Source organism: Myodes glareolus, chromosome 23, assembly GCF_982192425.1.
Source record: "Myodes glareolus chromosome 23, mMyoGla1.1, whole genome shotgun sequence".
Classification (NCBI taxonomy): domain Eukaryota; kingdom Metazoa; phylum Chordata; class Mammalia; order Rodentia; family Cricetidae; genus Myodes; species Myodes glareolus.
Window position 1 is genome coordinate 62,724,384 of NC_142048.1, and position 25,372 is coordinate 62,749,755.

The following is a 25,372-nucleotide window of genomic DNA, read 5'->3' on the forward strand; positions in this document are numbered from 1 at the left end:
CGAACATGTGGAGAAGTTATGTACTGGGTCCATACACACACGTGGATGAGAGAGAAAGAAAAGAAAGCGTGTGCTTTGCATTCTCCTGTCCATCATGTTCAGCTACACACCAGAGAAAAAATGACAGAAAAGCAGAATAGTTGATCATTAAGAACAGAGGGCACTCAGTTCCTAAATGATCAGACAAGGACTTCAAAAATTCTGGCTTCCTGATGCTCATTTTTGTGCCCCTAGTTGCACTGTGCTTCTCCCTACACAAATACTTCTATACTTCTATCCCATTTTTACATTTTAAATATTTATTTTAATATTTTAAAGCTCCACAATGCACCAGTCTACAAGTATTGAGTTCTCAGTGAAAATGGCTTATGTACCCATAAGTGTTAGATTAAGTCTCCAAATAATCACCCCAATTTGAGAGTGGTATCTCTGAAAACCACACAAGTCTGAGATGAAAAATATTGCTTCTTTTCGAAAGAATTTACTGCAACTCACACACTTTAGTTCATGTACTTGATGTTTATCCTGTCCATCAAGTAAGAAAGAAACACACACCATGTTCTCATTCTCTGATAGGAAAAAATTTTCATAAACATAAACACGCTTATAAGTCTTTTCATGTGATCCTAATATCTGAGCACTATCCACACATAAGTCTCAAAGACCTTTAGAATTTTCTGATTTTGCTCTTTTGGTTTATAATTGGTTTCACTGTTTAATTTGATTTCAAGGTTGTAGTTAGTCAAAAGATATTTTACTTTGAGGGCCACATTTTAATTTCCGTTCAGCCAACACTGCAATACCTAGAGTTTCAGCAACTTAGTCCTCATTAAATGCTCATTAGAAACACCTTCCCCTCTGTGAATTTTGGATGATCACTTTGTATTAGCCCCTACATGTTTTTGCTGATAATCACACTTTGGACCCTTCTAAAAAGAAAATGAATTTTATTTTTCTACTTATTTTGTTTTCATTGTCAGCATTCCAGACGGAATTTTATGTAAACACCTCTTGGAAAAATATATAATACATCAATATCCAAAAGTAGGAAAAATTATTAGAGTAAAATAATACTAATATACTAGCATTACAATTTGCTTTTACAAGGACTCCAGGCATGGTGGAGGGAAATGCCTTGCTCCATAGTTCTCATAATCTACATGAATTTAAGATATTAATGATTAATTTAGCCTAAAGGTTAAGTTTTTAGTAGAAAATACTTGATAATTCTCAATGAAGTATTTAAGAAGTGAAAAAACCTGGACGAAAAGAATTTGTGATAGATTTAAAGTAATCAGCAAGGCTTTATCCTTGGAGGCCAATATTCACGAAAAGCAGTTCATTTAATTTTATTGACAATATTGAGATATTTGGCAGGTAGGGTATTTTTCCCCTCTTTAAATTTTTTAGGTTTATAGTTGAACCCATGCCAGATTGGCAGCCCTGGAAATCTAACATATTCTCTGGAATTGCCTCCTCATAAAACTGTGTTCTTTAGATTGGGGGTATAGATTTTAGTGTGGAGACTTTTCCTACCTTAATTGCCTTCCCACTCTCTCATAGTCATTAAGGAATCAGAGAAGCCCTGGAAAGGTGATTGACCCATTTTATTCCCAGTGAGACATAATAGTGACTTCTTAGTATTTGGGGTAAAGAATTTAAACTAAGGAAAATAATTGAGGCCAGGTAAATAGAGATGCTCACTTTTTAGGCATAGCTATTGAACATGTGGTCTTAGTTGTTCATACCATTTAATTGTATGTCTGAGAAAACTCAAGAAATCACTAAACCTCACAGAGGGCGCTCCACATTTCCTTATGTAGCTGCAGACTTTCACCAAGATGCTTAAGAGACTCTTGAGCTACAACACATATCAGAGCTTCTAACATGGACTTCCTGGGTGATCAACAGCAATTTCAGGGGCAAGAAACTTCCTATCCCCACATGTGGTTCAGCAGAGATAGAAATATGCTTTTTTTGAAATATGTTTTTATTGGCTTGAAATGTCTTTCCTTCATCTCTTTGTTCTGAAGTAGCATGATGTTAGAACTATTTCTATTACAAATATTAGAACTATTTCTGTCCCTTGGACTCATGTCTGTGGAAACTTGTTGAGTTCGGTTTTAGGCTGTCTTTTTATTTCTAACCAAATAAAAGTTAACTTAAAAATAATTTTAAAGGGGTAAATTAATGTGCAACTCTTCTCTTGTTAGACCTGTCTTCAAGTTGTCTCAAGTTGAAGACAAGTTTTAACTTTGTTCTCATCTACATCGGGGATCTGGGTTTTTTTCTGAAGCTAAAGAACATGTTTCTTTTCCCTTTCATTTCATTCAGAAAGTCTGTATCAACAGGTTTTGATGTTCTAAGGAACATTTCATGAATCACCTACAAAACCTGAAGAAATGCATTTCTAAGCATTTTATAGTAAAAGAAGCTTTGTTGGAATATGTAAAATCCATGATTTTACAAGAACATCAAATATGTTCAATATGCAATGTTCCTAAATGTATACAAAGACAGAATAACTTTGGCCTAAGAAGTGCTGACCCTAACAAAGTGTACCTGAACAGAAAAGCCTTTGGTTCTGTTACTCACACAGGCAATATCTTACACCAACTACAGCAAAGACTGCTTTTCTTCCAGACATATGACTGAACCAAAACAAGCACATACATTATCCAAGTTGAACTTAAGAGATATCATTGAAAATAGACTTCTATTCACATACATGGGAGTTCACAGAAGGTAGGGTGTATAACTAATCAAAAACTTATTTTTACAGTGTCTAAGTTGTTAAGGTTTACACTTTTCAAAGACAAAGTGACAAAACCTGTAAATTGCTGCAGGGGTATAGGCATGGCGGTTGTACATTTTTTTTTTTTTTTGCCCTGTAATGCATGTGGTTACTGAAAAAAACTTCAGAGAAATGATGAACACTAATGATTTATGTTTGCTCTAGGGATAGTGAATTACTCATTCTAGAACAAATGCTGAGGAAAACTGATGAGAGAGAAAATAAGATCAGAATAGTGTACCAAGAAAGGGAGAATAGTCTGCTTTTCTGTCTGTTGATTCAGAGAGTAACTTAACCCAACTTAGAGGAAAATACGCCAAGGGACCCTCTAGCCTCTATGGATATATTGTCTTCTAAAGAAACTTCTTACTACATGATATTAGCGGGGAGCTTAGTTTGTAAATTGCTTGATATGAAAGCTGAGGACCCAAGTTTGAGTCCCCAGTACCCTGTGTGAAAATGTCAAACCCAGTACTATGCATTTGGAGAGTAGAGACAAGTGAACTGTCACTCCTGACCAGTCTGTCCTACTTAGTGAATTCAAAATAATGAAAAATTCTTCCTCAGAAACAAAAGGTGGTCAACATGTGAGGAACAGACACAAGGAAGTTTGTCACTACACATTCCTGATTCCTTGTCTATACCTACAGAACAATTCTCCTCATAAACACAGTAAAGTTGCAAGAAAACAGTGAAAGTCACAGTAGCAAAGACATTTTGGTAAATTATTGTCTCTTCGATATATCTTGTTCTATAGAAGATATGATTTTCTACCCCACAAGCTGATGTTCCCAAAGGAGATCACAGTGTTCAGGATTCCTAATCGAGGTGTGAAATTCAATCTTACATTTAACAGACTGGGTATTTGTGTTGGTCTGAACATTCTTACGCTTTGCAAAAGCATTTAGAACTGACTAATATTTAAATCTAATAGTCCTTCTTTTCATGAAACAATATATCAAGTTCATTTAACTGAAAATTAGGGTCTACTTGTGTCCATTTTATTTTCTTGAATTCATAAGGTCATTGAAATTTGTTGCATCCCAAACCACTGGAAGTTTAATAGTTTAGCTTCTTCTCTCTTTCAAAAAAGGAAAACATTTCTTGAGTTCTTTGTATATTTTGGAGATCAGACCTTTGTCTGATGAGGGGTTGGTGAAGATCTTCTCCAATCAGAAGGTAGCCTTTTTGTCTTACTGACAGTGTCCTTTGCTTTACAGAAGCTTCTCAGTTTCAGGAGGTCACATTTATTCATTGATTCTCTTATTGTCTGTGCTACTGGGGTTCTACTTAGGAAGTGGTCTCCTGTGCCCATGTAGACTTGTAGACTACTTCCCACTTTCTCTTCTATCAGGTTCAATGTGGTCAGATTAATATTGAGGTCTTTAATCCATTTGAACTTGAGTTTTGTGCATGGTGATAGATATGGATCTATTTTCATTCTTCCACAGGTTGACATCCAGTTATGCCAGCGCCATTTGTTAAAGATGTTTTCTTTCTTCCAGTGTATACTTTTAGCTCCTTTGTTGAAAACCAGGTGTTCATAGGTTTGTGGATTAAGATCTGGGTCTTTGATTTGATTCCATTGGTCAACATCTCTGATTTTGTGCCAATACCAAGCAGTTTTCATTACTGTAGCTCTGTAATAGAGTTTGAAGTCAGGGATGATAATGCCTCTGGAAATACTTTTATTGTATAGGATTGTTTTGGCTATCCTGGGTTTTTGTTTTGCCATATAAACTTTATTATTGTTCTCTCAAGGTCTGTAAAGAATTTCGCTGGGATTTTGATGGGAATTGCATTGAATCTATAGATTGCTTTTGGTAGAATTGCCATTTTTACTATGTTGATCCTTCCAAACCAAGAGCATAGGAGATTCTTCCATTTTATGGTATCCTCTTTAATTTCTTTCTTCAAAACCTTAAAGTTCTTGTCAAATAGATCTTTCACTTTCTTAGTTAGAGTAACCCCAAGATACTTTATGCTATTTGTGGCTATCGTAAAAGGTCTGATCTCCAATATATACAAAGAACTCAAGAAACCAGACACTAAAATTCTAATTAACCCAATTAAAAAATGGGCTACTGAACTGAACAGATAATTCTCAACAGAAGATGTTCGAATGGCCAAAAGACACTTAAGGTCATGCTCAACTTCCTTAGTGATCAGGGAAATGCAAATCAAAACAGCTTTGAGATACCATCATACACCTGTCAGAATAGCTAAACTCAAAAACACCAATGATAGCCTATGCTGGAGAGGATGTAGAGTGAGGGTAACACTCATCTATTGTTGGTGGGAATGCAAACTTGTGCAGTCACTTTGGAAATCAGGGTGGCGGTTTCTCAGGAAACTGGGAGTCAACCTCCCTCAGGACCCAGCAATTCCACTCTTGGGAATATACCCAAGAGATGCCCTATCATACTACAAAAACATTTGTTCAACTATGCTCATAGCAGCACTATTTGTAATAGCCAGAACCTGGAAACAACCTAGGTGCCCGTCAATAGAAGAATGTTTAAAGAAGGTGTGGAACATATACACATTGGAGTTTTACTCAGCGGTAAAAAACAATGATATCTTGAATTTTGCATGCAAATGGATGGAAATAGAAAACGCTTTATTGAGTGAGGTAACCCAGACCCAAAAAGGGGAATATGGTATGTACTCACTCATAAGTGAATTCTAGCCATTATTAAAGGACATTGAGTCTATAATTAGTGATCCTAGAGAATCTAAATAAGAAGGTGAACCCAAAGAAAATCATACATTTATCCTCCTGGATAATGGAAGTAGACAAGACTGCCAGGTAAAACTTGGGTGTACCGGGATGTGTGTGTGGGGGGGTGGATGTAAGGGGAGATGGGTAAAGACAATGGAGAAGGAGAAGATTCCGGAGAGCTTGGGGGAATGGGATGGGTGGGATGGAGGAGGGTGGATATGGGAGCAGGGAAGTAAATATCTTAATTAAGGGAGCCATTTTAGGGTTTGCAAGAGACTTGTCTCTAGAGGGGTACCCAGTTCCAAGGAGAGGTCCCCAGATTGTTCCTTGGGCAGCAGAGGAGAGGGTGCCTGAACTGGCCTTGTCCCATAGTCACACTGATGAATATCTTGCATATCACCATAGAACCTTCATCTGGCGATGGATGGAGATAGAGACAGAGACCCACATTGGAGCACTGGACTTAGCTCCCAAGGTCCAAATGAGGAGCAGAAGGAGGGAGAACATGAGCAAGGAAGTCAGGACCATGAGGGGTGCGTTCACCCACTGAGACGGTGGGACTGATCTAATGGGAGTTCACCAAGGCCAGCTGGACTGGGAGTGATGGAGCATGTGATCAAAATGGACGCTCTGAATGTGACTGGCAATGAAGGCTGACTGAGAAGCCAAGGACAATGGCACTGGGCTTTTATTCTACTGCATGGACTGATTTTGTGGGAGCTTTGTTTGTTTTGATGCTCACCTTTGTAGACATGGATGGAGGGGGGAGGACCTTGGACTTCCCACGGGGCAGGGAACACTGACTGCTCTTAGGACTAGAGAGGGAGGGGGAGGTGGGGAGGGGAAGGCAGAAGGGAGGTGGGCAGAAGGTGGAAATTTTTAATAAATAAATAAATAAGAAAAAAATAAAACATATATATATATACATATGTGTGTATAAATATATGTCTGTATATGTGTATAAATATGTGTTTGAGTACATGTATAAATATATATGACTTATGCTTTTCCATGTAACTATATCATCTATATCTATATAATCTATATCTTTATAATCTTTCTGAATTCCATGGCTTCCCGTTTTAAAATGATGAGCAAGAGCAGCTAACATGACTGCAAAACCGTGCAGCACATTGTTGAAGTTATCTACTTGTTAGAATTTTTATTAAAGTAATATAATCATATTTAGGTGGCTTAGCTTTTAGAGTAATTCAAAATCTTACTCTCAGCCTGGAGGTATTTCTACAGAGTTTCAGGTGATTTAAAAATAGGCAGTGCTGGGGCTAGAATGTTGACTCAGCAATTAGGAGCACTAACTGCTCTCTCAGGGTATGGTGGATCAATTCCTAGCACCTACATGGTAGCTCACAGTCACCTGGATCTTCAGTTCAAGGGTATCTAATGCCCTCTTCTGTTTTCTGTGAGTACTACAAAATGCATGATGCACAGATACACATGTAGGCAAAACATCCATACAAGCAAAACAAAATCAACATATAAAAAAAGAAAATTCTCAGAAAAAGAGAAAATTCGCCCAATAAAAGTAAATAAGATAGCTAAAAATGTAATCCATAGGACTCGGGATTTATCTCTGGGGTAGAGCACTGTATGACATATACAAACTCCTATGTAGCATCCAAGCACAAGAACTAACAGCAAACTATTGTCTGTGCTGTATTAAAACATGGTCTATCTTCTCTGTGAAGAAGGTAACACAAGATCAAAGAATAAAATTAAATTAAAATTATAATAATAACAATTTTAGTGGCATCTCACTTGAATTTTAATAAATAAAACTTGCCTGAAGATCATTGAGTAAAACAGCCCCACTGGTCAGCCTTAGAGACCAGATAGTGGGAACACACACCTTTAATCCCAGTGACCACACTATTTGCCATAGAAACTGGGTGGTATGTGACTTTAATTCCAGTGGTGAACACCTTTAATCCCAGCCCTAAAGAGAATCATACAACGAAAGGAGACAGCTCTCAGATACAGTCTCGTTCTGAGATTCCGGGAGGCAAGGTAGTCATTTTCAGACTGACGAAGTAAGAGCCAGTGACTGGCTAGTTTGCTTTTTGGATCTTCAGGTTGAATCCCAATTTTTTTCTCTGATTTTTTATTAATCATGCTACAAATAATAATAATAATTTTAGTAAGAATAAAAGTGAATTTGATTTATGGGAAAGCTATGTGAACAAACTATTTCAATAGTCTATTTTATTTAAGTAGCATCTTAACTAAGCTATACTGAAGCAGTCCTCATATTTTCTCCTGGTATCCACATATCCTGTTACTGTGAGTGTGAAAGAAAAGTATCATAAATATAAATCAGGACATAAATCTGGTTCAAGATGGATGATCAGAAGCATTTTATTATGACTCTGGTCCAGATGACTAAAAACTGATCCAAGTCTTGTCTGGAAAAAGGAATAATAAAACCAAACAAACACTTAGAAATAAAACCAAACAATTTGGACAAAAAGACTCAGAAAAATAAGTTTCTACAGAAATCTGATAATCCTTCAAATATACACAAAGCAATTCCTGGTTCTGTCTGTAGGTCATGCTTGCTTGATCTGTGGAAATTCACTAATAAGTAAGGGGAATAGATTTTCATTCTGCTATGACTACTTTATTATTTCCAAATTATACCTTCTAAATTTCTTACACAAATGAAATAAAGCATTCTAAAAGACAGAATTCACTTTCAAGTGAGAGCTGTGTTTTGTATTCCATTTTATTGACTGCATAAATCACATGAATACAAGTTCTTGTAAACAATGCAGTCTAATTCCTAAGATAGAGATGATGAAATGCTACACCGACATTTGTGAAGTCGCTTACCTGTTTCTGACAACTTTACCATGGTTTTATATCCGTGCAACTTAAATGTCTTCCCTTTAAGTACCTCAGTTTATGTTCAAACAGCCATCTGTTTTTCAAGTAACCAGTGAATAGAGAGCCTACTCATGTGGAAGCAATTGACTTGTATAACTAATAAATATCACAGAAAACAAGAATGGCATGGAGGTGACAAAGAGCATTGCTTCCATTTAGATGCATTGCACCAAAATGATTGCCAATCAGATTTTAAAAACAAAACAATTGAGACTTTCCCAAATTTTATGCACACGCACAGAGAGAGGGGTGGGCGAGGCCAAATACACTACAGGGCAAGTTGATTTTATTTTTTATGTGATTTTCCCTTTAAAAACAAACTAGAGTAAGGGATAAATTACTCCAAAAAAGAGAGAAAAAAATGTAACATGGAAATAGCATTTGAACTCATGGTCATATAAAAGAAAAATGTGTCCAGGAAAGAAGCTTTGGGTTGCATTTAGAAATCTGCTTTGAAAACTACATAAGGATCTTTGAGTGCCCAAACCATGATCCTACTTATAGCCTGGATCAATTATGAGTCATTGATTCTCTCAATGGCATTGGCCAATACAACTGTGAGCTCAAGATCAGAACATGTATTCTTTCTCTAAGACGAGCTGAAAGTTACTCCTTTAACAGGTCTACAGGAATATTGGACATGTGTGCTCACTCATAGAAAACTGTCTTCAAGATAGTCAGCATTTTAACAAGCTAATATTTTTATTTGGGGGTGGGGCAGGACATTGAAAGAGGGTAGACAGACCTTGAAAAATGTTAGTTGGCTGGCTGACAAGAAGCCTGCACCAAAGTATGACATCCTATTCTCTGGGCCTTTCCCAAATTCCCAAATTCATCTCTGTGTCTCCCAGAAGGACTCACTGAGCAGTGAATGATTGTGCTTAATAGCCCTCTGATATATGGAAAGATTATATTGAATATATTTGAATATCCTTTTCCCTCTCATGTTTAGCATTTAGGAACTTATTTGGTTTGCAAAAGTAAAGGCAGAACAGAAGAGGGTGAAAAAAAAAGGGGGGTTTGTGTTTTATATGTAGTACTTTGTTGCCCCCTACTGGAAAATATGGGACATACTAGCAATTCTGATTTTAAAGAATTTTTTGATTGATCTTTTCTGTAAGTCACCTCACAAGCCATATCTACTCCAAACAAAATTAAAAGGAGTAGGTGAAAAATTAGGATCATTATTTGTACATTATTGAAAAATAATGCATTGAAGAAATTTATTTTTAATGCATCCTCAGGAATGCAAAAGTTAATTTTCCAACTACATAATAGAACAGAATCCACCATATTAAGCTAAAATTCTTTGTAAATGGAGCTTAGGGGAGCTTAGCATTCAATTGGATTTGCAAAGCTTATAAGGGGGGTATTTTCTGATTCACAAATATTATTCATGCCTCTTTAGCATCAAAGTATAATTCCATGTAAAAGGTATGTGGGTAATATCTTTTAGAAAGCACGTGTTCAGCTTTCCTCTGGAAATGTTTTCTGCACACAGCAGCTGGGCCACAGGGTCACTTTGTGGAAACTCACCTGCAACTGTAAAGTACTGGCATCTTCTGTAAGGATGAGGACCATCATTACAGTTTAAGTATGGGCTTTGTCTAATCATGAACTGTGACCCATGCAGTCATTTACATTCCCCTTCGACCAGCACTCTTTGGTCATCAAATTTTAGGTCTTGTGAGTTGCTTGTCCATATGACCTACCCTCAAAGCAGAGACCATTTTTTCCAGACACACTGGTGGAATGTGCTCCTACATTTCATACCTGTTTTTGTCTTTCTCTGTAGTAATTGTCTGACTTCTAGCTCCCAGAGATTCTGGCTGGAAGAAGACACAGAAAGCTTTGTACTCTATTACTTCTGTCTTTCAAATGACAATGAATGCCCATGGAGAAGAGGTGATGTGTCTTAGAACAGAGAAATGCACCCAGCACAGCAGGGCATTTCCTTCTTGGTATTTGCCCTCTGATATGGTTTTTCAGAGACCAATTATCAAGTGATAACCAACACAAACTTGGCTCTCTAGAGTCACCAAGCAGGTCTAGAGTCATCCTTTTTCTTTTCTACTCTTGTATTCCGAGATCTCCAAATCTCTATGAAATGGTATGAGATGATTTCTCTTGTGTTATTACTTGTGTCAAGTCCCTATTTTTTCCTTACATACACAGTGATGCAGGTGAGGTTGAGGAGTATTATTACCTCAATAATAGTGTTTGAAACCCAAATTACAAACATCTGCTCCAGGATGGCAAGTACTCATTCCCAGTTAATAGCACCCCTTTGAGGTAAAGAGAGGGCAGAAATTCAAAGCCTTAGCTTCACAGAATGCACGAGAGTGGTCTTGAACCTTTTAGGGCAATCATTCATCTCAGTTGTGGGTGCCAGAAATGCTTGCACAGAAAAATCACATTTCCTATAAATAGCAAGTGCCAGTGCTCTGGGCTGACTTTTCTGTGACCTATGCAAAGCAAGTGTGTGCCAATGGATTTCCTAGCAAACAAAAATATGTATCATCATGCTGGGATGAATACTTCTATTTATTTTCCTACAGCAGAAACAATTAGAAACCAAGGAAATGTCTGGAGCTGAACTAAAGAATGAGTAGATTAGGTCAGGCATATGTCAATTTCAAAAGCATCTAACAACAGCGCTGTCTCCATGATGGATCTCACAGTCTCACCATATCCCACAGGGAGTTGACTGCCAGGAGGACTTCTGAAAATAAAATCAATAATATGCAAGGTCATGTCAGTGTACTCAGTGTTGTTTTGTTTTTTGCTCCTGACCTTTCTATTGTCTCCTTGGTACCTGCTGGTTCTATTTTAATAAAAATAAAACTAGTGTGGAATGATGTTGGGAAGTAAAAAATAAATAAATAAAATAAAATTACACACTCAGGAGTTTGGCTAAAATAAATGTATTAGTACATCTTGAGTTAATTTGCACAATATCTCTATCTAGGTCAACTGATTTGGTTGTTTGTATTTGGAAGAAAATTTTAAATTTCACTGTACTCAGATTCTTTCTAATCTATCTTTTGAAAGTTTAATGTACAGGATTATTAAGTAATTTTAATCAAAAGTTATCTTAGACCTTGAGTTGTTTTGTGAGAAATGCATTAACCCACCTGTAAATAAAGGGGAAGGAAAACTCCATACAGAAGTATTTATTAATCTGTATAAGAAAAAAATTGAGCAAGCCTGCCAAATCCCTAATACAAATTCCTAATACTGAGAGTCAAAATATTTGCAGTGATACTGAACCAAAGCAGTCCCACCCAATTGTTCAAATTTTCATAAGAAAAGACATTGCTTTGTACTGTCCCCCAAACTGATTCAGGATTTATTGCAGCATTAATCAGATCTGTATTGCTTTTATAAAATCCCACACACTAACAATTTAAAAGGTAAAGACACATTTTAGTTCACAGCTGAAATGTCAGTCAACGGCCCTTGAATCAGCTGAATTCTGGACCTGGTCTGAGGCAGAATACTGTGTTAGCTTGAGCATGTGCCAGAGGCTACTCACTTCACAGCAACAGGAATCAAAGAATAGGCTGGGGATTAGGAATAACCTTTAAGTCACATATTCACTCAACCCCTTCCTTCAGCTATGGATATTTCCATCCCTTTTGAAAATAGTATCAGTTAGGAACCAGACTGTCAACACTTCAACCACTGAGTTGGGGGAGGTTGTTTTATGTTCAAAACATAGCATGGGAAGCACTGACTTTAAACACATCTAAGGAATGGAGCTTTAGCATCTGACCCCTATATTCACTTGAGTGTCTGTGCAGATTATAACCCAGGATTCTCCGTTGCAGGTGACCTCCAATTTCACTTCTCCACTTCCTGTCAAAGGGATGAAATATTTGGTTTCCTGTGTCTGTAAGTCATAAAGCATTTCTCCAGATTCTAGATTCCAAAATGGCACACTCTAGAACAACTATTCACTTAATAATTTTGCTTAATTGATATATGTAGAAAATTTTAGACAGTTCATGTATAGTACTTAAACATACAACTCTGTGGGGAAGGTATAGACTATGTAAGTATGGATTTAATGTGTGTGTGTGTGTGTGTGTGTGTGTGTGTGAGTATGCATGTGTGTGTGTGTGTGTGCACATTCATGTACGTGAGTGTAGGCTCAGAGGTGCCTTAGCATATGTGTGGAGGTATGAGGATACTATAGGGGTTAATCCTTGTCTTAATTCTTGTTTAAGAACGTGTCTCTTTATTGTTTTCCTGCTGTGTCTTCAGGGAAGTTGGCCTATAATCTTCAGATTCTCCAGTCTCTGCCTCCCCTTTTCCCACAGTAGCACTTGGATTACAAACTCTCATAATAAGGCTTCTGTGCTGCTCCAGAATCCATCATTCAAACTTAGTCCTCATGCTTACAAACCAAACACTTCTATTCATTCCATCTCTCCAGCCTAATATACAGATTTTATACAAAGTAGACTTGGGGAAAAGTTATATTCCCATCTTTGTAAAGCTCCTGTCTTATTAAATGAAATCATTACTTCAATGTCAAATCCTGTTCTCTATGGCTAACTTTTTCTTTCAATGTCATTTAGTGCAAAATCTTTGTCCAAAAAGGTGAATAACAATCCTAGTGGGGAGGGTAAAAAGGGCCTCATTTATTTAGTAGGAGAAGCATACCTCAATAAAATCAACTTCCTGCTTTGCTTCTTTGAAGAAAAAATCTTTCTAAATACCAGTTCCTCACAAGCAAAAGGGAAATGAGAATTGCATCTATTGCAAAAAAAAAAAAAAAAAAAAAAAGTTGGACTTATACAGGAAAAGTTACCATGCTCTAGTGGAGGAGGCAGAAGTAAAGCTCAGATGCAGTAACCACTGTTTAGTTATAGTAAATTCCTTTTCCTACAAAAGGATTTGTATGTTTACTTATTGTAATACACTGACAAGCCACTTAATATGTAAACATCTCGCATAGTCAAAAGTTATGTAACCTTTAGAATAAGAAAGAAACTATGTCTAATTTTGAGCAATAGTTATAAAGTAAAAACAGGGTCAGACTTGCAGTATATTAAGATATTTTCTTAGAGTTAGGGAAAATTGAAAAGGGGTCTTTTCAAATAACTGAAGTGGCCATGAAAAGCTTTTATAATCACAAAAACATACATTTTATAGAAGATATGTAGAGGAAATCTGTCACCATAGAAACCCCCCAGAGATGCTAGGAGGAGAAGCAGATGATCTGAGACACTCAGCCACATCCTGTTGCCTGAGGAAAAGACAGTATTTCCATGTATCAACTACTCACTGCTTTGGGGCATCTGATCCTGGAAACATCGAGGCTCTAAAAGTCAGTGGGGGCTAGAATTCATGCACCTCACTGTCAGAGTCAGTAAAGGAAGACAGAAAGTAAGCATACGCGAACTGAATATTTTGCCCCTTTGAGGCTTCAGATATTCTCACACTGCAGAAAACAATAATCACAACTCTGGTTGCAACTAATCAAAGTTGAATATTTTTGTATTTCAGGGTGAAACCAACATACTCACAATTAAAAAACAAGAGGACAAACAGACCTAAAGAGTTAAAGTGTCACTTCTCAGACCTTGTGCCATCCACTGTCCTACTGTATAATCAGGTGACATATCCCACGCAATAGCCAAGAAACAATATGGGTATTTTTCATCTGAAATGTGAGATCTTTCTGCAAGTATCCAAACCTTGTCAACTGCCTCCTACTTTGCTCTGGAATGGGTGAGTCAGAAGCACCAAGTAATTAATTAAAAATAGCTATTAATTTACTAATTTTTAATTCCAATGTAAAGAAAAGCTGTTTTTTTCACATAACTTCCAAATGATCCTTCCTCTTTGGCAGAAACAGGGTTAGTGTTAAGCCATTCCTCTAAAGAAATAATGAAAAAGCGATAGCTTATCTCAAAAATAAAATATGAATAACTGAAATGAATTTTGATTTCTTTTGACTGTACAAATTATGTTGAAAGCTAACAGCTCTGCACATTTTTAAAATAGATTCAATCATTCAAACTCAATCACAAATTTTCTACCCCATAATAATTTCTAATCATCTCACAGTGCACACACTCCTGCATCTAAATGCACATGTCAAAATAGAATTCATATCTATTACCACACCTCTGAACCATCAAATCATTCAAAATGAAGATCATAGAATGAAGACGTATGAAAATGGTCTGTAATGCCATAATAGGATTGATCTTGTGGTGGGCAGCTTGCCAAGCTCTAGGATCACAAATCTAAGGCTCAACAGTTTTTTCTTCAGCAATAACTTATTTAACTTTCTAAATAAATACTTTGTAACATTTACACTTAAACCAGATCTTGCTTTGAAAAACACAACTTCTGCTGAAAACAATATCATTTTTAAACTCATCTACTAGGTAAACAGTATTCTTTTTATCACTGTAATCTCTCACTCCTTTCATGAGTACATTGTATCAATTCATGAATAAGCTCATGTTATAAGAATTAATAACTTATCTACCAAAACAGAAATAACTCTTTCATAAACAACTGAGTAATCTGAGAGTGTACCCTTTCTATACACTTCTCCTCTTCCAATAAATGACATTAAAGATAACAGGAATGGTTACCTTCACCATTCTCCTCTGTACATGCATGAAAACACACAGAACACATGTTGACAGAGGTTTTCTGTCCTGCCTGGTTCCCACAGTCAATAAGTCCCAAAGAAATCACACAGAGGTCTACATTAGTCATAAACTGATTGGCCCATTAGCTCAGACTTCTTATTAACTCTTATAACTTATATTAGCCCATTATTCTTGTCTATGTTAGCCACATGAATTGGTACCGTTTTTGATGAGGCAGTCATATCTTCCTTCTTCTGTGGCTGGGTTACGACTTGCGGACCAAGCTTTCCTCTTCCCAGAATTCTCCTGTTCTTGTCAACCTGCCTCTACTTCCTGTCTGGTTGTCCTGCCTATATTTCCTACCTGGCTACTGGCCAACCAGCGTTTATTTAAAATATAATTGATAGAATACAGACCATTGTCCCACCCCCCCCCCACACACACACATACACACACTCAAAACTGAAGGACAATCCTAATGTTACAGATTTATTTAAATATATCGTTCTCCTGAGTCCCAACATAATAGAACATAGTTGTATTACTTAGCTCTATATAAACCTGTCAATAAGTTACCCAACATCAACAGGCCTCATAACCCAAAGAATGCCAACATAGATATAACTGTATGTGGTTGCTATATTGTATCTTGATTATCTCTTGTGCTAGATGAACAACTGCTCCAGGTAATGCTGAAACAGACACAGTCTCCTTGGAGAGGATAATGTTTCTCTTTCTAAACAACTCCTGTGGGTTACCTACTTCCAGCAATTTGTTTTTATTATTCCCCTATTGAAGGATGTAGAAGGGTAATGTAGTTCTTCAATTGCAGACTTCCGTCAATAGAAAGGATACAACACACAAGCAGAGGAACACTTTCATCTCAGACTACCTAAGAAACAAGATAACACACACACACACACACACACACACACACACACACACACTGCAACACACACTTCCTGTCTTCGTTATAGTCCTCCACTAGGTTAAACCCACTTTAGTTGATTCCATCCCTGCCTCAGACTGAGCTGTCTACAACAGAAGCCCCACTCCAGTCTGTCCGAGTACATCTTTACAAACTCAGCTGTTTTGTTTGGTGGAGTGACAGTGCTATCTTCAGTTAAGGAAGTACTATGGTGAAATTTGGTTTCTAAATTGGATCAGCTTCCCCTAGTTCTTTCAGAATGCCTTTGTGCTTCCACACATTCCAATTACCTTGTAGCTTTTGAATTAATATAGCTTTCCAAAACAGTCTATCTGGGCATGAACTAGGAAATCATTATTCAAAGGGTGTGATGTGGAAAATCATTTGTGTTTTTAGCTAAATGAAATACGTTTTTGGTTTATTAGGTAGAAGAAGACAAATTTCACCTACAACGTGCTCTTTTCCTTTTAAGTTTCAATAAACCCTCAATTTCAGAAGGATTTGACAACCTCCCCTCATGCTTCTTCTCCTTCCCAGTGTCACTAAGCATCTGACAACAGGAGGAAGAGGACAGAGGTGTGTCCTTCGATGGTGCAGAAATGACACTGAAGAAATCACAGAATCTGCTTAAAGTACTTTTCTCAGTAAAATATAGTGTTTTTTCTTAGTGCTGACAGGGGGATCAATTTTTGGTTAACTCTATATAAACAAAGCCTAATTAAAAATTAACCAAACATGTAACCTTGTGTAAAAACAAGCTAAATGGATGCCTGCCAGTCCAAACCTTAAAAGTCATTTTTTTTTTCAAAATTACAAAGTCCAGAGCTTGCACTCCTCTTCCAAGTGAATCATTACACCATCCTTAACTTTCCAGAAGGTTTTTTTTTTGAAAAAAAATCAAATAGCATCCTGTCAGATAAGCTGTTTAGAAGTGTGAGCTCAGCTTTCTTTCAAGTCCTTCTAAATAAGTTGATGGTTGTGCTTGTTTGTCTTTGTTTGGGAGGATGATTTTGTGGTCATTTCTCAGTCTTTTAGAGCACTGAGCCTTCACATATACATATCGCTTCAACATACAAGCAATAGGAATTATAGAATTTCTAGAATATTCATTGTCATGATAAATATCCACTCTCAAGCTTAGGAGATGCCTGTGTAGATCAAGCACTTTCCACACAAGCATGAGGACCCAGCATCCATACAAACATGATACGGATGTGGTGATCTGTTTGTAATTTCAGCTTTGAGAAGGTAAAGAGAGGATCTCCTGAGAGGGTGGTTGCCTGTATTAGAAGGTTCTGGGTTTAGTTGAGAGGGAGAGGTTGTCCCGCAATGAAGAAGACAGAGAGCTAATCTAAAAAGACTTCTGATCACCCATGTTATGACTTTCCATGTACATGTACACATGTGCTTATACAAACATTCTTGTACCCTCACTACATAAATGCATGTGCAAAATAAATTCTATTCTCTGATTTATGCATTTATTAGTTTACTCAAATATTTTCTCAATATTATTTTTTTTTTTTACCAAAGCATTATATTAGGAGCTAGGCTGAACAAAAACTCAACAGAATACAGTTTTAACTGAATGGTGTTTCACTCTTCAATGTATTTGAATGCATATACATAACAAAAAATTTAACTAAGAAAAGTATAAATCAAAAGTTTTGGAGTTCAGATTGGTAAAAATCATTCCATTTTAATGATTAAGACTAAAATTGCTTCCAACTTTTGCCTGGAAATCTTGTCTACTTCCAATATCCAGGGGGATAACTATATGTTTTTTGGGAGGTTCACCTTCTTATTTAGCTTCTCTAGGATCACGAATTATAGGCTCAATGTCCTTTATTTATGGCTAGAATCTACTTATGAGTGAGTACTTACCATATTCCTCTTTTTTGGAGCACGGAGGTGGGGGTGGGGTTGGGGGAAGGGGTGATGGATAGAGAAGAGGGAGAAGGGGAGGATTGGGGAGAGCTTGGGGGAATGGGATGGTTGAGATGGAAGAAGGGTGGATATGGGAGTAGGGAAGTATATATCTTAATTAAGAAAACTATTTTAGGCTTGGCAAGAGACTTGACTCTAGAGGAGTTCCCCAGGTGTCCAAGGAGATGTCTCCAGCTTGTTCCTTGGGCAGCAGAGGAGAGGGTACCTGAACTGGCGTTATCCCATAGCCACACTGATGAATATCTTACATATCACCATAGAACCTTCATCGGGCGATGGATGGAGACGGAGACAAAGACCCACATTGGAGCACTGGACTGAGCTCCCAAGGTCTAAATGAAGAGCAGAAGGAGGGAGAACATAAGCAAGGAAGTGAGGACCACGAGGGTGCGTCCACCCACGGAGATGGTGGGACTGATCTAATGGGAGTTCACCAAGGCCAGTTGGACTGGGACTGAAGAAGCATGTAATCAAACCGGACTCTCTGAACGTGGCTGACAATTAGGGCTGACTGAGAAGCCAAGGACAATGGCACTGGGTTTTGATTCTACTTCATGGACTGTCTTTGTGGGAGCCTAGTCTGTTTGGATACTCACCTTCCTTGACCTGAATGGAGCGGGGAGGACCTTGGACTTCCCACAGGGCAGGGAACCCTGGCTGCTCTTAGGACTGGAGAGGGAGGGGGAGGGCGAGTAGGGGAGTGGGGAGAGTTGGAGGGAAATGGGAGGAGGGGAGGAGGTGGAAATTTTTAATAAATGTAAAGAAAGAAAGAAAGAAAGAAAGAAAGAAAGAAAGAAAGAAAGAAAGAAGAAGGAAGGAAGGAAGGAAGGAAGGAAGGAAAGAAAGAAAGAAAGAAAGAAAGAAAGAAAGAAAGAAAGAAAGAAAGACTAAAGTTGCTTCACAGAAGGTGTGGCATTTGAACTGAAGACCAGGTAGGATTTAATCATTTGAAATAGTGTCAGCCTTGAGAGGAATATGATCAGTTGTCATTTTCTAAAATGGTCTCTTGTGCTGTAAAGAGAAGTTTTATTTGGGAAGGGTGAGACCTATACTTGTGTGAGGGTATAAAAATAAATATTTAGAATGTATTTTGGTGGTTTAGACAAAAATACAGAACTGTGGAGCCCTGTTCCAACTGATACTTTAACAATGCAACTCCTACACCTAAAGCACAGGGATCTTAGCAAGAGAGGAAGCAGAAAGACTATGTGAGCCAGAGGAACAAAAAGTTTGTAATGGTGTTGTATCTCCTAGAAAGGTCACAGAAGCTACATCCATGAGGTCTCGCCAACATGACTGTATAAACATGACCCAAACAAGAATAACATCAGTAGACATGCTAACATGGATGGGACAAAGCTTTTAACCAAATAAGTGTGTGTGTGTGTGTGTGTGTGTGTGTGTGTGTGTGTGTGTGTTTGTGTCAGCAATGAAAGTAAAAGAGGCCATAAATTTGAAAGAGAACAAGTTGGAGTAATACATAGGAGGGTTTAGAAAGAGGAAAAGGAAGAGAGAAATTATATTATTACATTCTGATCTCAAAAAATATTTTTAAAGAATATGGCATGGCAGAGGGAGCAGGATCTACCCAGAGAAGAAGATATTAAGTAGAGGTAGACAATCCAGCATTTCCCATACTTTCCCAACAGCAATGTCTCCTGAAGGGAAGTGATCAGACACTCTTGTTAGAGTATGTTGAAATTTGATGAAAAAGTATCATGTACCACCTGAGGAATTTCTCTTCATTATAATCAGAATGGAAAAAAGTCACTAAAAGATTACAGCATCTGAATAAATAATCAGTGATTGCATCAAAAAGATTGTGAGCTGTGTGAAAGAAGCAGTGTAGAACACCACTGAAAACAATATATTTAGGAGACTGTTGTTATAGACTGCAAAAAAAAATTAGTCAAAGGAATAAGAGCTATAGCAGAGATACAATTTGTGTACATAGCCCATGGATGCACAGGAAAAGTAAGAGAAGAGGAACTAGAAGTATTTTGATTAACCAGGAATTGTGATGACATTTTTAGGCACCAAATAGAAAGAAACAGACTATTTTTCTAACAATTTTGAAAAGTTTAGGTACAATTCATATCCATCAAAGTTTGCCAACCTTTCAAATGGAATGCCCAGGAAGAATGGCTGAAATCATTTCAGGCTCAGAAATTGTTTTATCAATACCCTAACATGGTCCTTGCCTAATCTGATTCAGTTATTTCTTTTTCTTCCCTACTCCTCAACAGCTTATCTTTGCAGATGAAGATTCCGGTTTACATATGACCCATGGTTCCTTAACCATCTCTTGAGTAGTAGACTTTCTTTATTCACACACTGACCAGCCTCTCACCAGTCTTCTTCCTAGCAGAATCATCAACTGTACCCCTCCACAAGAGGTTCATGCCTTACTCTCTAACAAATTTTTCAAATGCAATTTTAAATATAAAAGGGAGGGCCAAATTAAGGGGACTATAATTTGTTGGGAATTCAAAGCTGAATTGAAAAAAAAAACATTTGGGAGAGTTCATTACATATGTCCTTGTTTGCCAATGCATTGAGGATAACAACAAAGTATGAATACCACGTCAGTGGGAAATCTGAATGTTTAGAGAGAAAGGAATCCTGGAAAAGAGGAGTGTAGTAAAGATCAAACATGAAGTCTTTCAAACTCCCTTGGGGCATTAGCACAATAAATGAGAGGACAGGATGTTCTATGACACTGACTCTGGAATGTCCTAACCTTGGGGTTGAGTGAGCACTGGTGACTTTCACTTGTCACAGGAACACAACTTCACTTGTCACAAGGAACAGACAGCTGTGTTGATGTACCCAAGCCCCAGCAAGCAGCCTGGCCTCTGTCTTATAATTCTGGGAGGCTTGGAGTAGCTGAGGTGGAATGAATAGAAAATGCTCATTCACTCAATTCTAAGTGATGGGTTTTAATTAAACATAATTCACACCTCAATTGATCCTATCAGTTCCTGTTTCTGACAGACTTGAGGAATGCCAAGGGAACAATTGTGCAGAAATAAAGCATGCATGTGCTTGTAACAAGAGACAGAGGAAGTTCACCAATGTATACTCAAAAAATTAAGAGGACAGAGAAACCACGAAGAATAAATGGTCAATTAATACAGGACTAAGGATAGCAATTTCAATATTTCATCCCCCCTTTTTAAAAAGTTCATAAATACTCTAGAAAGAAGTCAGCTTACATCAACAAGTCATTTTTTTTTATTTTGTGGCAGTAGAAAGGTGAATGTTTGTTTCTTAGACAGACACAAACAACACAATTGATAGAATAAGGAATGTCAATGGGGCAGCAGAAGCTCCATTTCCTCCACACAGGATCTCACCTGGTTTTAACTTGAAGGGGTGCTGACATCTTACATCATTAGCCACTTGTGCAGTTCAAGCCCTTCCCCTTTTGTTTGCTGTACTAAAAACAAAAATGCTTTTCTCTCTTTTTTTAAAAAAAAATATTCTTGCTAAAATGCTATTTCTGGGGTCACAGCTGCAAGAGATTAACATATGCTACATCAAGAATGAATCCAAGGGATAATGGTACACATCTCTTCAAGTGCAACTTCATTGCCAAGAAAGCAGAATTAAACTTCAAATTTCAGAAGTCTTTACAGCCTAAGAAATATTTATGTAATTATTGTATCATCTGAAAAATATTAAAGCCCTGAACCTCTCTACTCATGGTCATTAAGTCCTGGTGCTGATTCTCAATTAGGTAATATTTCAATACTCAGTTTTTCTAAGAAAAGTCCTCTCTACCTACATAGGTTACTGTTTAAATCTTCCCACAATGTACTGGCATGAAGTGGGAAACACCTTAGTATGTCATCTCCCTCACACAATGCTTAAGTGCCAGAATGCTGACTATCCGCACAGGTACCTATTTTATTTCCTTTGCTTTTTTATGCATTGTACAGTCTCCAGGGGTAGGAACTGTAACTTTGAACATCGATGTATCAACTCTAACAGTCCAGTGAAGTACATCCTGCCTAACAAGTGCTAAGTACATCTTTTTAAATGAACGACAACTGCATCAAAATCCTCCTGGGCTCAGGCTTCCCTTTTAAAGCTTTGTCTTGGAGTATGCAAAGACAGGTTCTGCCGGCTACATTTAGCCTTCAGCTTACTTCGTCCCACTGAAGCACAAATGTATACCATCTGCTATTCCTTTCTGGTAGGTACCTCTGGAGATTCCCCCTAGGTTAATTGGCCACTCTCTGTTCTAGTCTTGGATTTCCCTCAGTTCTTACTCCCAGGAAAACCTCAGGTGGGTTAGGGGTCTAAGGTGCTGCTATCTAAGCTGTATGTTCAATACCACATGCTTTTCCTCTTTAAGCTCCTAATTATTACTTTCATTTTGATTATCTTCATTTCCTCTATCCTAAAATGTTCCTTACCCAGGTCTCTCCTGCAACTACCTCCTTTGAGCCATCTACAGCACATAAGGCAAGCAGATGGTGCTGTGATTATACTGGTAATTACCCCCCGAGAAAAACTTCCTCGTTCCCAAAGCAGGTAATTTGGACTAAAATAGAATGTGCACAAGAATAGCAAAATAAGTAGGGTGTCAAGATATATCCATATATGATTGTACTTTATAGAAAGGGAACTATTACCATTAGCTGTTGACAAAACCAGTATAGCCATTATTGCTATAATAAAGAGTGCCAGGCAGCAAAACTTTACAATTAACTATTTCCAAGGGTAGTCTTGCAAGCACTACCAATTTCCACAGTGAACTCCACTTCCGAGGATGGTTTCAAATACCTGAATCCCAGATCTTAGGGATATAATCTTCCTAACATACGACATTTGCATCCAATGTTCTATGTACTAACACTTTATATTTTAAATAATATTTGAAGGAAACCCATGTCTTGGGGACATAGCTTAGTTGGTAGAACACTTGCCTAGCATTCACAAAGCTCTGTGTTCCATCACCAGCACCACATGAACTGGTATGCACCTAAAATTCCAGAGATGAGCCAGGAAGATCAAATATTCAAGATCACTACTGACAACACAGGGAGTTCCAGTCCAGACTGAGCTACATGGGACTATCTGAAATACAAACAGATAAATAGAGGCTGGAGAGTTGGTTCATAAATTAAGAGTGCTTCCTGATCTTCTGTAGGTTGCAGATTTGTTTCCCAGCACCCAAGTTCAACAGCTCACAACCACCTGAAATTCCAACTACAGGGGATCAGATACCCTCTCATGTAATCAGAGGGTACCCTTAGACCATGTGGCAAATACACACAGAGACCAACAGACATAGACACAAATATAGATAAATCTTAAATCTCTGAGATGCAATTGCTATTTATTTGTGAATGATTTTGGCTTTTTGACAACGTTAGTATCAAATCCTGAAAGCCAGGCTTGGAATACGAAGTGACAAACATGACCTCCTTTTTGCTTAGAAAAAAACAAAATTCTGCCCATGAGTTTAGTAGAGCTCTACAAACCATGATCTGCTCAAACGTTTCTCTGACAGCAGGACAACCTGGAGTGATTTCAGGCTGTTGACAGAGCACTGTGTGCAATCAGCAAGAAAAAGGTCGCCTGGATGAACTTCACAGATGCTGTGAGAAATTAACTTTGCCCTTTGCAGTCCACACTAGCTCCAATTACCATCCATTCTTTGTGGGAATGTTTTCTTCTCTCTCTTCCTCTCTCTCTCTCTCTCTCTCTCTCTCTCACACACACACACACACACACACACACACACACACACACACACATGCACACACATATGCACACACACACACACACAAAATGATGTGGTGGTTTTGCTGTAGGTCTAATTAAAAAGATTGGGATTATAATTTGTTTCAGGAAGAAAAGAGCAAGAAAGGTGTGCTCTTGACAGGAAACAGGTTGGCTACAGTCACCTCTTATTTTCCTTTCTTTCTGTAGATGCAAGGAGGAAAACAAAAGAGAACACTCAGGAATGAAAGCGCTCTCTGTAACCTATCAGTCTCCTGAATATTGTGGACAGCTAGTAACCAGTTCTACAAAGAAGTACCTGTGGGTTCCGACTCAGTGCCTTGTTTCTTATGGAGCTGTTTTGAATTATTTGGTGACCTCTTCATTTCTGACACTTAAATTGTTCATGTTGTTTGTGTATTCTCTTACTGACCTCCTTAATCCTTGTCTACTCTTCTATGAAGTTTTTGGATAAAGTACTGGCCTAAAATAAAAAAACTGAAAAAGAGAGATTTTTTTCCCTCTTATTCTGCTTCATCGTGTCTTAAGGAATGATTCTGCTGCCTAAAAGCTTTTCTACCAAACTCATATGAAGTAAAGTGAGAGTCGCAATGAGAGTCAGGCAGTACATGAACTTCATAAGTGTTAGTTTTTCAAACATGTCATGACTTAGAAAAATTGTTCTCATGCTTGCTTGTACACTATGGTGGTTTGAATGAGAAACTCCCCATGAAGGCTCAAGTATTTTAATTCTCAGTTCCCAGATGGCTCTTTGAGAGAGGTGGTACAGCATTGCTTGAGGAAATACATCATTGGGTAGGCTTTGAGAGTTCATAACCTTGCCCCCCTTCCTGTTTGCTGCCTCTGCTTTATGTTCACTGTTAAAGATGTGATCTCTGGGCTTCCTGATCCAGTTATCTTGCCTGTTGTTTCCTGCTGTGCCTCCCCTGCCCATGCCATGTGAGCTCTATCCCTCTGGAACAATAAGCCAAAATAGACTCTTCCATATGTTGCTTTGGGTTAGGTATTTTATCAAAACTATACAAAGTAACTAGTACATAAGCCTAAGCTAATTAAGTCTGATTAATACTGGAACAGTTGATTTGTGTAGTAATGAGATCATCATTAGAATTCCTTGCCTAGAAGGAATCACTTATAAATGATAATGAACACTGGGGCTAATAGCCAATCATTGATTAGCTTCCGGGATGATCTCTGCAAATATAAACCACCCAGGCATTAACTGACAACTGTCCTTTATGTTTATTCTCAGTATCTCTTAACTGTACTGAAGAGGGTGAATAAAGTTCTGAACGATGCTCTCCTTCAAGCAATTTGATGTCACTTATTAAAACTATTGGTTTCATGTAAAAAATTAGTTTAGATAGGCTAGTACAATATAAGCAGATAGGAAGTGCCTCAGTATTGAAACTTCTTACACAACCTTAGCCTGAACTACAAAAACTGATTTGATTAGTGTCATCTACAACTTCAACTCTGAAGAAAAATAATTTATACCTAAAGAGGAATCCACATTTTGTTATGATCTTTCTTTCTGTAAACTTGTTGGACTTGCTTCATTTTTAAGATCAGCATACATTTTTTTGCTATAATGTGAGCCTAAGTAAGTATCCCAAAGCAGTGGTAATATGAGAAAGAAGCATACATCTCTTCATCATTGTAGCAGAACCTCTAAAAGAACAAGAGAGAGAGAAAGTAAATTTATAATA